Here is an 11,931-nt window from a genome sequence, read left to right as displayed (position 1 = left end):
GCTCTGAAGGAGAGAGATCCACGGGGGCCGAGGGGGAGGTAGTGGCAGATGCCGTGGGCAGGCTGGAGAAGATGGGCTCTCACGGTGATGTCAGGGCCCAGAGCTGATGCCAAGGAGTCCAGCCCCGGAGAATCAGGAAGGAGAGCATTGCTAGCAGAGAGCTGCTCACCAGCTGGAGGCAGCAGTGAGCTTGGCTGTTCCGGGAACAGCAGAGGCCAGATTCTTGGGACCTGGACGCCTCACGGTGGGGAATGGCTACGTGGAGAGCGTAAGAGCTTTGGGGGTACAGCCAGAATCCCCGAGGGTGAGTTCTACTATACTGGTTTCCTGGGGATGTCAGACAAAACACAGTAGGCCGGGCTCACACAACACACAGTTGTTCTCGCACACTTCCCGAAGCCCAGGATAAGATGTCAGCAGAGCTGTTTCCTTCTAAGGACTGTGAGGGAGAACGTGTGACAGCCTCTTCCCTAGCTGCTAGTGGTTTGCTGGTGACCTTTGACTGTAGAAGCATCATCCCCACCTCTGCTTCATCTTCGCATGGCATTCTCCCTGTGCGTGTGTCTGTGTCCAGATTTCCCCTTTGTATAAGGACGCCAGTCATACTGGATGAGGGGTCCCCCTACCCCAGTAAACCTCATCCTAACTCAAACAATTCCATCTGCAATGACCCTACTTCCTAATAAGGTCACATTCTTAGGTATTGGGGGTTAGGACTTCAACATGTGAATTGTGGGGAGACACAATTCAACCCATAAGAACCTCCCCTTGGGTGGGGGATGGGGTAACTGGGTGATGGGCATTAAGGAGGGCACGTGATATAATGAGACAGGGTGTTACACGCAACTGATGAATCACTGAACTCTACTCTGAAATTAATATTACACTTTATGTTAATTAACTGAATTTAAATTAAAAAAAAATGAAGACACTCCTTCGGATAGCAATATTAAGTGCAGGGGGTTCTCCAGACCTGATTCCCCAGCCCCAGAGCACCTAAAACATGCCTGGCGCCTAACAGATGCTTGAAAAATATGTGGCTGAATGAAGTACCATTTCTGGCTTTAAGGACCTGGAAGAAAAATGCAGCAAACGCGGAGGGCACTCTAGCTTCTTTTCATACTCAACTCAGTAAATATTTAAGGGCAATGGAAATGTCAGCCTCGTTTTAGGTGCTGGGGACAGTGCAGTGACATCTCTGACCCTGCAGAGCTTACATTTTATCCTGAGACATTTTGCTTTACCTTTCTGGTTACTCAGCTGTGACCCAGGAAGGCATCCTGAGTTCAAAATCCAGAAACAAGACCAGATCACAACTGGACAGCTACTTATCCAGTATCCGGTTTTCTCTTTAAACAGAACCTGGGTCTTATGCCTGGCAGGAATTAACCCAGCTGAGACAACATTCCTCAGCTGCGCAAAAGAAGGCACTGGGTTTCCAGAGAGGTCTTTAAGTGGAGAGGGGCTTCTTAGGTTCGAGCTGTGATCTTCTTACCTTCAGTTTTTCCATCTTTAAAGCAATGTCCAAAGTTCCAGACCAGGAGTTGACCTAGAGAATGAAACCATTTGGCTAAGAAAGACCAAGAAAAGAGAGAGAAGCCTGGCTCCCTGCTGATGATCTCCTAGTCCTCAAATGCTTATCTCAGGACATCTTTAACACACAGAAAGAAGACCCCAATTATACAAGCTTTCAGCGGGGCAGGAGTGGAGGTGGGAAGGTCTTCTTTTCTTACTGGCTGAAGGAAATTCATGATATGATCCCTTGCAAGAAAATTATATAAAAAAAATAAATTCACCACCCCAAAATGCTTTCAGATTACTTTTGCAGCTAAATAGGAAATTATAAAACAAGCCTATTATTGGGATGCCTGGGTGGTTCAGTCAGGCGTGTGCCTTCAGGGGCCCCTGGGTGGCTCAGTCGTTAAGCATCTGCCTTCTGCTCAGGTCATGATCCCAGGGTCCTGGAATTGAGCCCCGCATCGGGCTCGCTGCTCCGAGGGAGGCCTGCTTCTCCCTCTCCCACTCCCCCTGCTTGTGTTCCCTCTCTCGCTGTCTCTCTCTCTGTCAAATAAATAAATAAAATCTTAAAAAAAAAAAAAAAGCGTGTGCCTTCAGCTCAGGTCATGATCTCGGGGTCCTAGGATCAAGCCCCCTGTAGGGCTCCCAGCTCAGCGGGGAGTCTGCTTCTCCCTCTGCCCCTCCCCCCTCTCATGCTCTCTCTCTGAAATAAATAAATCCTTTTTTAAAAATTAAAAAAAAAAAAAGCCTATTATATTTGGTTACCAGAAATCCAAAGTGAAGTTCAATCAATAGAGAAGTCAGTATGAAATAGGGAACTTATCTTGGGGCAGTCAGTCCATTTCACCCCATCACGCAAACCAATCAACTTTCTGGTCTTGTCACCTCGATAGAAAAGGACTCGATTTTCTCCACATTTGGAGGGTATGTATAGAGTTGGCTTGAAGAAGGGCGGGGTAGCACCAGAAAATGTATCTTGGAGGGGGTGGAGGCTGGCGCCCTGCTCAGCTCGGAGGAGACAGGGCGCCACACCTGCGGATGCTCGCGCGCACCCAAGGCCGCGCAGGTGCCCGAGTCCAGCACCCTGGCGGTTTCAGGGCCCTCGTTCATAAAACCCCAGTGAAATTCAGATGCCCCAAAAGCCTATGATTTTTGTTACTTTTTAAAAAGCTTAATTGCAAAGCCAATTTTTGCAACGATAGACATTTATACGTGAAAAAGCCCTCTCGCCGATCAGGGAAACCCTGTAGAGGGAGACGCTCTGCAAATAGAAGCTGAGCAACCGCCCAAAGGTGAGGACGGCCGGAACCTGGAGACTTTGGCCGTCATTCCATGCCACGCCCAGGCCCCGCCCCGAAGCCGGAACCACGCCCTCCCGGGAAGGGCTTCGGCCCCGCCCCGCGCCCAGAGTCCCGCCCCTCACCCGGAGCCCAGCCCCCAGACCCGTCGAGGCCCCACCCCTCGTCCAGAACCAAGGCCTTCTCAGAAGCGCTCCGGCCCCGCCCCGCTCCGACCACACCCGAGGCCCCGCCCAGACCCCGCCCCTCAGTGGAGCCCCGCCCCTCACAGGGGCGCACCGGTCCCGCCCCGCGCCCAGAACCACGCCCCACGCAGGACCAGGCGCCCTACCGCCCCCGCGCTTTCGGTTCCGGGTCGGTGCGGGGGCGCAGGAGCTTTAAAGCGCCGGGCGGCGGCAGGGGTACTCCCGGTGTGGCCCTCAGGCTGCACTCGTACCCTGGGGCACCTCCGGCCTGCGGACCCTGTCCTTCCCCCTGGCCTCGGGTGTCTGCTCCCGCCTCCAGCGCCGTCAGCCCCTCAACACCAGGGCCCCGTCTGTGTCTGCTAGCCACCCTGCCGTGTCCCCGGCTCTCCAAATGACAGCGCCATCCGTCCCTTCTAAGCAGGCCGAGCGAACACCGCCCTCGGATGCCGCTGACGCCTCGTCGTCCGGCGCTGTCGCCAGAGCCCCCGGGCCCCCCGGGCCGTCTTGGGGCTGGGGAGCGTGGAGCGCATGCCGGCGCCCGCTGCTTGCTTTCCGTTGCTGGGCTTCGTGACGTGGAGCGGGCCGGCAGAGCGGGTGTGGCCGGCCGGGATGCGGATGCCCATACGGTCGCCAACGAGCGCCGGTGGATTTGCAGGCTACCCACGACGTTCACTTACCACCTGCCGGGGCGGGCACTGCGCAGGGGCTGGAGACTCGGCCCCCAGGGCTGCAAAGTCCTCGCTCGTCCTGTGCTGCTGGATTTGGTGGAGAGACCGACAAGGAGATCCCACGCGACGCCAGCGGCACTGGGCTCCGCGAGAGAAGTCAAGCTGCGGAGGGAGCGGGAGGGTGGAGAGGCCCCGCAGAGCGGGCTTGTGGGCAGGGACCTGAATGGGTGAGCCCGCCGCGCAGGTATCCGGAGGAGGTGCACTCTGGACAGAGAGGAAGCCAAGCCCGTCCTAAGGCCCCGAAGGAGGCCCTGTGGGGCTTGTTAGGAACAGCAGCGAGTGCAACGAGCTTGTGGTGGAGGTCAGAGTGGTGGGCCCACACGCTTTGGGTTGTGTTCAGAGTGCCTTGGGGAGCCCCCCAGGGCACCGTGCGTGGAAGGCTGGAGTCTTGCAAGCATTGCCCCAGCGGGTCCTTGCACTGATTTGGAAGACCCCACCCTAGTGGGGCCAGGGGCAGAAGGAGGCAGGGAGACCCAGGGTCGGGGCGGGGGCATCACAGCAGTTCAGGCCTGGACCAGAGTGGCAGCATAGTTGGATCTGGGGTGTTCTGAACGTAGAGCCTTCGAGACCTGCTGAGTTCCTCAGGCCCAGCTCCCTAAGTCGCGCAGCTGAGTGGGACCTGAGCTCTTTCCGGGGAGCTGTGTCCAGCCGCTGAGAGTAACACTGTGAGCCGGCAGCATTCGGGACTCGCCTCCAGAGCCACCTGGCATGATGGCAGCGGCCTAACTGGTGGTGTCAGGTGCAGCCCCGCCAGCCACGGGGGAGCAGGGCTGGTCCCCTCCCAGTATGTACTGTCATGGGGCTGGCTGCCAGGTTTGCTGTCGGGCTGACGGCTCCTGTCCACCCGCGACTCTCTCTCCCGAAGCCGTAACTACTCTGAAATCTGTTCCTAATGACCATGTTAAGGTTTAATCCCGGCTTGAGGCACATAGACCATTCTGAAAATGTTCAGCTGAATGGTGTGCGATAATAGTCTCCTCTTTATCACCCAAGCACGTTCGTGAATGTTTAAAATTTGCATGTTTTTGGAAAGCTGCCAAATTGTAGTTTTAGATTATATATGATGCTGTCTTCCTGGTACCTCCCTTCTTGACTTAGGAGAGTTTGCACCCTTATAACTGAAGCATAACGTACGTAGAATAAACACATTCGTACGTGACCCATACACGGACAAGTGCCTGAGCTCCACACATTTTTGCAAACTGAACAACATGTGTGGCCAGCTCCCGGAATGTACCCTGTCCCCAGGACCCCCCCGGGCCCCCTGCCAGTTCAAACCCAAGGGTAACTGCTGTCAGCTGCGGAAGGAGCCCAGCAGATCGTTACTCCGACAGTCTTACTAGTGTTGGGTACGCGGCATTCTGGCTTCCTCAGAGGCCAGCGGGAAGTTAAATCCAGTGGCCAGTCGTTTGCCTTGAGGGCAAACATTGGGATGCTGTTGAGGTGACCCAGTCAGAAATCCATCTCCCATTGCTCTGATCGGTTCCCTACCCTTTCAGCAATGCCGCATCTTGATTCCTGGGGCGTCCAGGAAGGTGCAGTGAGGTAGCGCGATTCCTCCAACTTGTTTCCACGTTGTTTGGGTTATTCTAGATCCTTTGCCTTTCCGTATACGTTCAGAATCTCGTCTGCATCTACAGCAAACATCCTGCCGGGACCGTGATGGGAATCACTTTGAGTCTGCACATTGGCGTGGGGAGAACCGACACCCTCACAGTAGGGCCACAGCCCATCTGTGCATTTGTTGCCGTCTTCCTTGATTTCCTTCATTACTGTTCTGTACTCGTCAGTGTCTAGATCTTGTGTTTTGTCAGATGTTTTTGGTGCTATTGTAACTGTTACTTTTGTGGAGATTCATAAAGGGAAACCCCACTGAAATGGAGTCCCACACCCTACTGCTCTTGCCCAAGAGTGCACCTTGCACGTGGACAGGAGGAAGGAGGGTCTCCTCGCCCCCTCCCCGAAAGCCCAGCCGGTGAGAGTCTGTCACAGTGCAGACAGTGAGAAGCCCCTACACTCTGAGCTCCCAGTTTGCTTCAGTGGACCTTTCCTTTACCACAGCCCTCCCAGCTCTCTGTTCCTTTATAAAGTGTACCTCTCCTCTGTTCTCCAGACCTGCCTTGGTTTCCCCATCACCTGCTTGTCCCAGATGGCAGTTCTCTGCTGTTCCCCAAAAACCCATCCTTTGCTGGTAAAATAACTGGCAGTTTTAGTTTTAAGGTTAACGGTTTTTTAATTTTCTATTTCCATTGTTTCATTGCTAGTGTATCAAAATACGATTGATTTTTGCATAAAAAATTGTATTCTATGACCTTGCTAAACTCCCGTGTTCCATTCATTAGCTTTGTTGTCGATTCTCTGTAGAGATGATTTTCTTCTTTTCTTTCTAGCTGGTATGTTTTTCTTTTTCTTGTCTGATTGTACTGGCAGGGGCCTGTCCTATGATGTGGAATAGGACGGAGAAGAGCCTTGTGTTGTGTCCAGTCTTAGGGTGGGGGCCTTCGTCTTTTACCACGAGTACGGTGCCAGCTCTGAGTCCTGTCAGGTTGGGAAATTTGCTTTCTGTTCCTACTTCGCTGAGAGTTTTTATGATGAGTGGATGTTGAATTTTATCAAATGCATTTTCTGCATCAGTTGAGAAGATGAATGATTGATCCTCTAATATCCAGCCAGCCTTGCATTCCTGAGAGAAGCCCACTTGATCGTGCTGTATTACCCTTTTTAATATAGTGTTGAGTTCCATTTGCTAAGTTCCTGTTAAGAATGTTTCTATCTGTGTTTATGAGAGAGGTTTGTCTATAGCTTTTTTATGGTGTCTTTATATGGTTTTGGTATCAGGGTAACATTTGCCCCACTGAGCAAGCTGGGCATGTTCCCCACCCCCTTGCCCCTCAGTTTCCTGGAAATGATAGAATGGGCACTAATTTCTAAACATATAAAAAGCCATTTTGAGATCCCTAGGGTGAGCCGCCACGGACCTATGGCACTCGGCGGTACACGGACCCGCCTCACTGTGACTTTTATCTGAAGCAGCCTTTTTCAGTATTCCATAAGAGGGGCTTAGGCTCTTAAGTCATAACGTTTCTATTCAGAAACTGTGGGCTGACCATTACTTACGGGAAAGAAGTTCTGTAAGTACTCCCGGGACTATTTCTGAAGAACACGGATAGTGCTTCTCCCAGAGTGCCACCTCACGTAGGGACTGATCTCTTGGCCATTCGGGGACAGGAAGGCTTAACTACAAAGGGGGCCACTGTGCTTCTCAAGCTGGAGTGTCCTTTGAGATCTGAGATTTTTCTGCAAACATTTCCTAACTCGGCATTTACGTTTTGGTGATCTAAGAATATTAGACCATATTTGGTCATTTGTAGAGGCCACATAGACTCAAGCCACTCCCCGGGGTTCCTGCCCTGGCTCGGTCACTTGGAGCTGTGTGACCCTGCCATGTCATAGGAATGGGAGCTCCTGCTGGGTTTGCAGCACCCCACTCAGAGTCCGTGCCGTCACAAATGGCAGTCTTGTCGCTGTTCCTGACCGCTGGGTGGACACTCTGCAGCGAGTCATGTGGTGTAATTCCAGTGACCAAACCGTGGTGTCCACCAGCCTTGAGACATAGACTCTGATCGCCCTGACGCTGCACCGTGAGGGGAGCGTCTGCGGCAGTGGGAACGGGGAAGGCAGAGTGGGGGGGTCAGAGTCCTCAGCTGGGAACGTGTCCCATGGGAAACCCACACCTGCTGGTAGGCTGGTATTCACTCTGCACGAATGCTTATTACAACAAAATGTCTGCACGTCCAATGCATGTTTATCTGCATTTAGTGGGTTTTGTGATTTTGGATTTGGTTCACAAGTTAGTTTTGGTTTAATAGTTATATGAGGAATTAATACCTGGTTTTAGTTATGTAGGTTATATTCACAATAAGTCAATGCTGGAAATGCATGGAATTTTTTTCCTTCTGAAGGTATTTGCATCTTATTCAAGTTTGGGAAATACTGATAGAAATTCCGTCTGCATTTACAGATTTGGAGGTGGATATATTTTTTCCCTGCCTTGTGCTGTCCTGTTAAAGTAGCGTGCCTGACCCCTTTTGTCACCGGGAATAAGGCTCTGGGGCGACAGCTTCCAGGCCTGATGGTGGCCTGTGGTCATGGGGAAAAACAAGATTGGGCTTTTCAGTCTGATCTGCTGTCCATGCTGTGACTCCTTGGTGTGCTGGCAATTTTCAGGGAAGGGGGTGTTCCGCGGGAGACCTCCTAGTTGGGGCGGGCGGGCCGCCGAGCCCTGCTCTGATGGCAGTGGCCAGCCTTCGGTCTGGGGTGCTCAGGAGCACCCTCCTCGTGACTTCTTCTTTTTTAAGGTTTCAAATACAATCATGTGTAATACTCAGGGTACTTTTTTTTTTTTTTAAAGATTTTATTTATTTATTGGAGAGAGAGAGAATGAGAGACAGCATGAGAGGGGAAAGGGTCAGAGGGAGAAGCAGACTCCCCGCCGAGCAGGGAGCCCGACATGGGACTCGATCCCGGGACTCCAGGATCATGACCTGAGCCGAAGGCAGTCGCTTAACCAACTGAGCCACCCAGGCGCCCCTCAGGGTACTTTTTTACAAAAAGCTACCCTGTAGTCTCAAAATGAGATTCTCATTTCCAGAAGTGAGAAATACCTGGCTTTTTCTGTTTGAATACGGTTTGTTCTAAAGACACCTGCTCGCGGTGGGGTCCTCAGGGGAGAGTGCAGCGCAGGCTTCAGGCTCAGTCCGGCCAGGTTCTGCCACTTACCCAGTTTGTGACTTTGGACTCAGCCTCTCAGAACCACTTCTGTTTTCCCTGAGATGCAGGGAGTGTGGGTCCCATTACTGTGTAATGACCAGTTTCTTGAATGGCTCCTGGTTATCAGGAAGCACGCTGGGCGTGGGGTGTTTCCTGGGGGATAAAACAGAATGGCCTTTGCACTCCTGGGCTTAGGATCTGGGAAGAGGGATGGCTGCTGAGCAGGTAAACTGCCAGATATTTAATTACAAAACTTGCACAGCGCCTGAGGTGGTAGCGTCCCGATGACAGCTGTCCAGCTCATGCCCAGAAGCAGCGGTGGCCGCTAGCGTCGGACTTTACGAGCTTTAGGAGGCCGTGGGGGGGATGTGGGCCCGAAGAGACTCCGGTGTGGAATTTGGCCCCGGGGCTCGGCTGACCAGATGAGCTTCTCAGGTGCAGGGGGTGGCGGGGCAGGACTTGCCCAGGCTCGGTTCCCTCCCAGGTGTGCCAGGGGAGGGGCCATCGGCTCTGCCGTCAGCGGTCTGTACCCGGCAGCTTCCTGGGGTCCCCCGAGGAAGTCAGGTGAGGACCCCCGTCGCGGTCACCCTGCAGTGATGCTCCAGGAACAGTCCTCCAGGCCGGCTGCCGGCGTTGGCTCGCCTGTGTGTCCAGGTGGGATTGCGTCTAACGCGGCCATGCGCGACGTGGATATCATCAGCTCGTTGCTGGGGGAACGCCCTCTGCGGAGGTAAGACCGCGGTGTTCCTTTCAGGGCTCTCCTACCACCATCCATGGGCTGGGGATCCCGTTCAGGACTCTCCCCCCACCCCAGTTTGAGGAGCAAGTAAAGTAACGTGAGACACATATCAAAAGTGTCTGTGAAGAGTTATGTTCAAGACAAATAGTGTTACTGAATCCCTCAGCTGCGACAAAGGGGCTAAAAGGCATCATGCAGGAAGCATTTTGCGTTTAGTGGACCTTCAGATGCATTATTTTAATACACAGCACCTAATGCCTCCTCGTGACAGGCCCTTTTGCATTCTCTGAGTTGCAAAGGTAAATGTCGGGGAGGGAATCCCAGCCGGGTAGGGCGCACACAGAGCCGAGGGTTACCTGTCAGCAGCATGGGACAGTGAGGACAGGGGTGCAACCCGGCCCGCAGAAGAGGCTCAGGTGAGTCTGAGAGCCCAAGAAATGGATGGCCTATCTGTTGCCCACACTGAACGCCTTAAGACAGTGGCCACCAGGCGTTTTCTGCTGCACAGGCTGGGCTGGGCGGGTCATTGGAGTGACTGCAGTCAGCGGGCTGGAGGCCAGCCTGGAATGGCTCAACTAGGGTCCCAGCCTGGGGCTTGCTATCACCTGGGTCCTCTTCCCTGAGGTCTCAGGGCCCGCCCCTGCCACACGGCCTCTCAGCGTGCTCCAGAGCAGAAGCAGCTGGGCCTCTCCCGTCTTGGGCCCTGACCTGGAATGCTGTCATTCCACCGTCGGGTGGGCGCAGGTCCCTGGCCTGCCCTGGGCTCAATGTGAGGGGACTGCACAAGGGTGTGAGTACAGGGGGCGGGGGCCATTGGGGCCACCGGTGCAGCCGCTGATAGCTGTTGGGGCCGCAGGGAGAAGGCAGGGCAGGGAGGGGCAGCCGGATGGAAAGAAGGGTCTGGGCCAAGGACTGGGGCAGTGGACGGCAAGGTGTCCCAGGGGCGGAGAGGCATGGACAGCCGTGTCACCTCGAGCTGCGTGGGATGGGGGACAAGGAGGGCTTGGGCGTGGCACCACAGGATTGTGCCTAAGTGGGAGTGATGAGGCCTTGGTCTCAAGCCCTCACTGGAGGTACCTGGTGGGTGACACCCACCAGTGTTGGGCGGTGAGCGGGTGTTTGGGACAAGGAGTGAGAGGCCAGGCCAGGGGTGGGGAAGGCCACTGTGTGGGGCCTGCTGTTTCTCCATCTCAGGAAGTCCGTTCCTTGTCTGGGCCCATGGCCCCTTGGACTTTGGCTGGAGAGCAGGGCCTCCAGAGTCGTCTGTTCTCATGGTCCTCCATCCCTCCTCCCATTCTCTCTGGGGTCTCTTCTGCCTGTGCGCTTCACGTCCCCACTGACCCTGAGGGGCCAGATCCAGGCCTGGCCCCTGTTTGCCCCTGCCTGGAAGAACCCTGCAAGAGGCGCTCCGTCTCTTTTCCCGGGGCCCACATCTCCGCAGTGGGTGGAGTAGCCCACACCGAGTCCTGCGTGACCCACCAGATCAGCTTTTCCTGCCACTGGCACTGCTGACTGTCCGTTTCCACGTCCCGCCCTGAGCCCCGGCTGCACGTCCCCTCTGCCTGCCAGGCATCTACACACACGCGCACACGCACACACGCACAGCTGGGGCCGAGCGCGCCCAGAGCTGGCTCCCCTCCCCAGCCACGCTCTCCCTCCTGTGCCCATCCTCATCTTTGGCTCCTCTTCCGTCACCACCTCACATCCTCTCCGTCGTCGGCACCTCCTGTGCGCGCTGCCTGGCTTCCCCCGGAGTTCATCCCAGGGCGAGCCCGTTAGGATGGAAGTCGATCAGGCTCCCCTCGCTCAAGGTAGATGCCACCCTCCTTTCTGACCGCGGCCCTTCTCACTGGTCCTCAGGGCACTGCGGGCCCCTCCCCGGGGCTTTGCCCTTGCCCTCTCCTTTGCCTGGATGCGTCCATCCTAGGCTCTGTCCTAGGCTCCTCCGTCCCGCTGGGGCTTTCCTCAGATGTCACCCCACAGGACTCTCGCCAACCCTGACTTAGCGGTCTGCTCCACTCCTCCCCCCAGAGAGTGGCTCCTGTGGCCCCGTGGGTGGGGCCGGCCCATTGGCTGTGGACCTGCAACACAAAGTGGTTGAGGCCTCTGGTCAAGACAGAAGCACCACGAGCGACACTGAAGCTCAAAGCCATGACCGGCCAGGGATCTGACAGCCTGACCATGGGGGCCGTTCCCACGAGAGGCGCAGCCCATGGTGACAGGCTCTGCACTGGAGACTGGGACGGGGGAGCCTTCGGCAGCCGAGGGGGGCTCCTTCCTGGTGTCACGGCTCATTCAGGACGTGACAATAGAGGCCGGGGTCTGTTTGAGCCACAGCCTGGTACGTGAGGGAGGCGCTTCTGGCAGGAGCCCCCTCAGCGTGGGGCCTGGGGGTCAGGGCAGGATTGACCATGTAGGCTCAGCAGGGTGCAAGCTGTCTCTGGGGGAGGAGCAGAGCTGGAGGTGGCTGGAGCACATTGGAAACTAAAGGTCATGTGCAAGAGGCCGGCTGCAGGGTTCCCTGGGCATTTGGGGCAGTGTAGCGGTATTTACAAACCAGGCAGTTACTACTGGGTATTTACCCCAAAGATACAATTGCAGGGATCCGAAAGGGTACGTGCACCCCAATGTTTATAGCAGCAATGTCCACAATAGCCGAACTGTGGAAAGAGCCAAGATGTCCATCGACAGAT

The sequence above is a fragment of the Leptonychotes weddellii genome, chromosome 4 (assembly GCF_054177405.1).
Source record: "Leptonychotes weddellii isolate Sample4059 chromosome 4, ASM5417740v2, whole genome shotgun sequence".
Lineage (NCBI taxonomy): Eukaryota > Metazoa > Chordata > Mammalia > Carnivora > Phocidae > Leptonychotes > Leptonychotes weddellii.
This window is presented reverse-complemented; position numbering follows the sequence as displayed.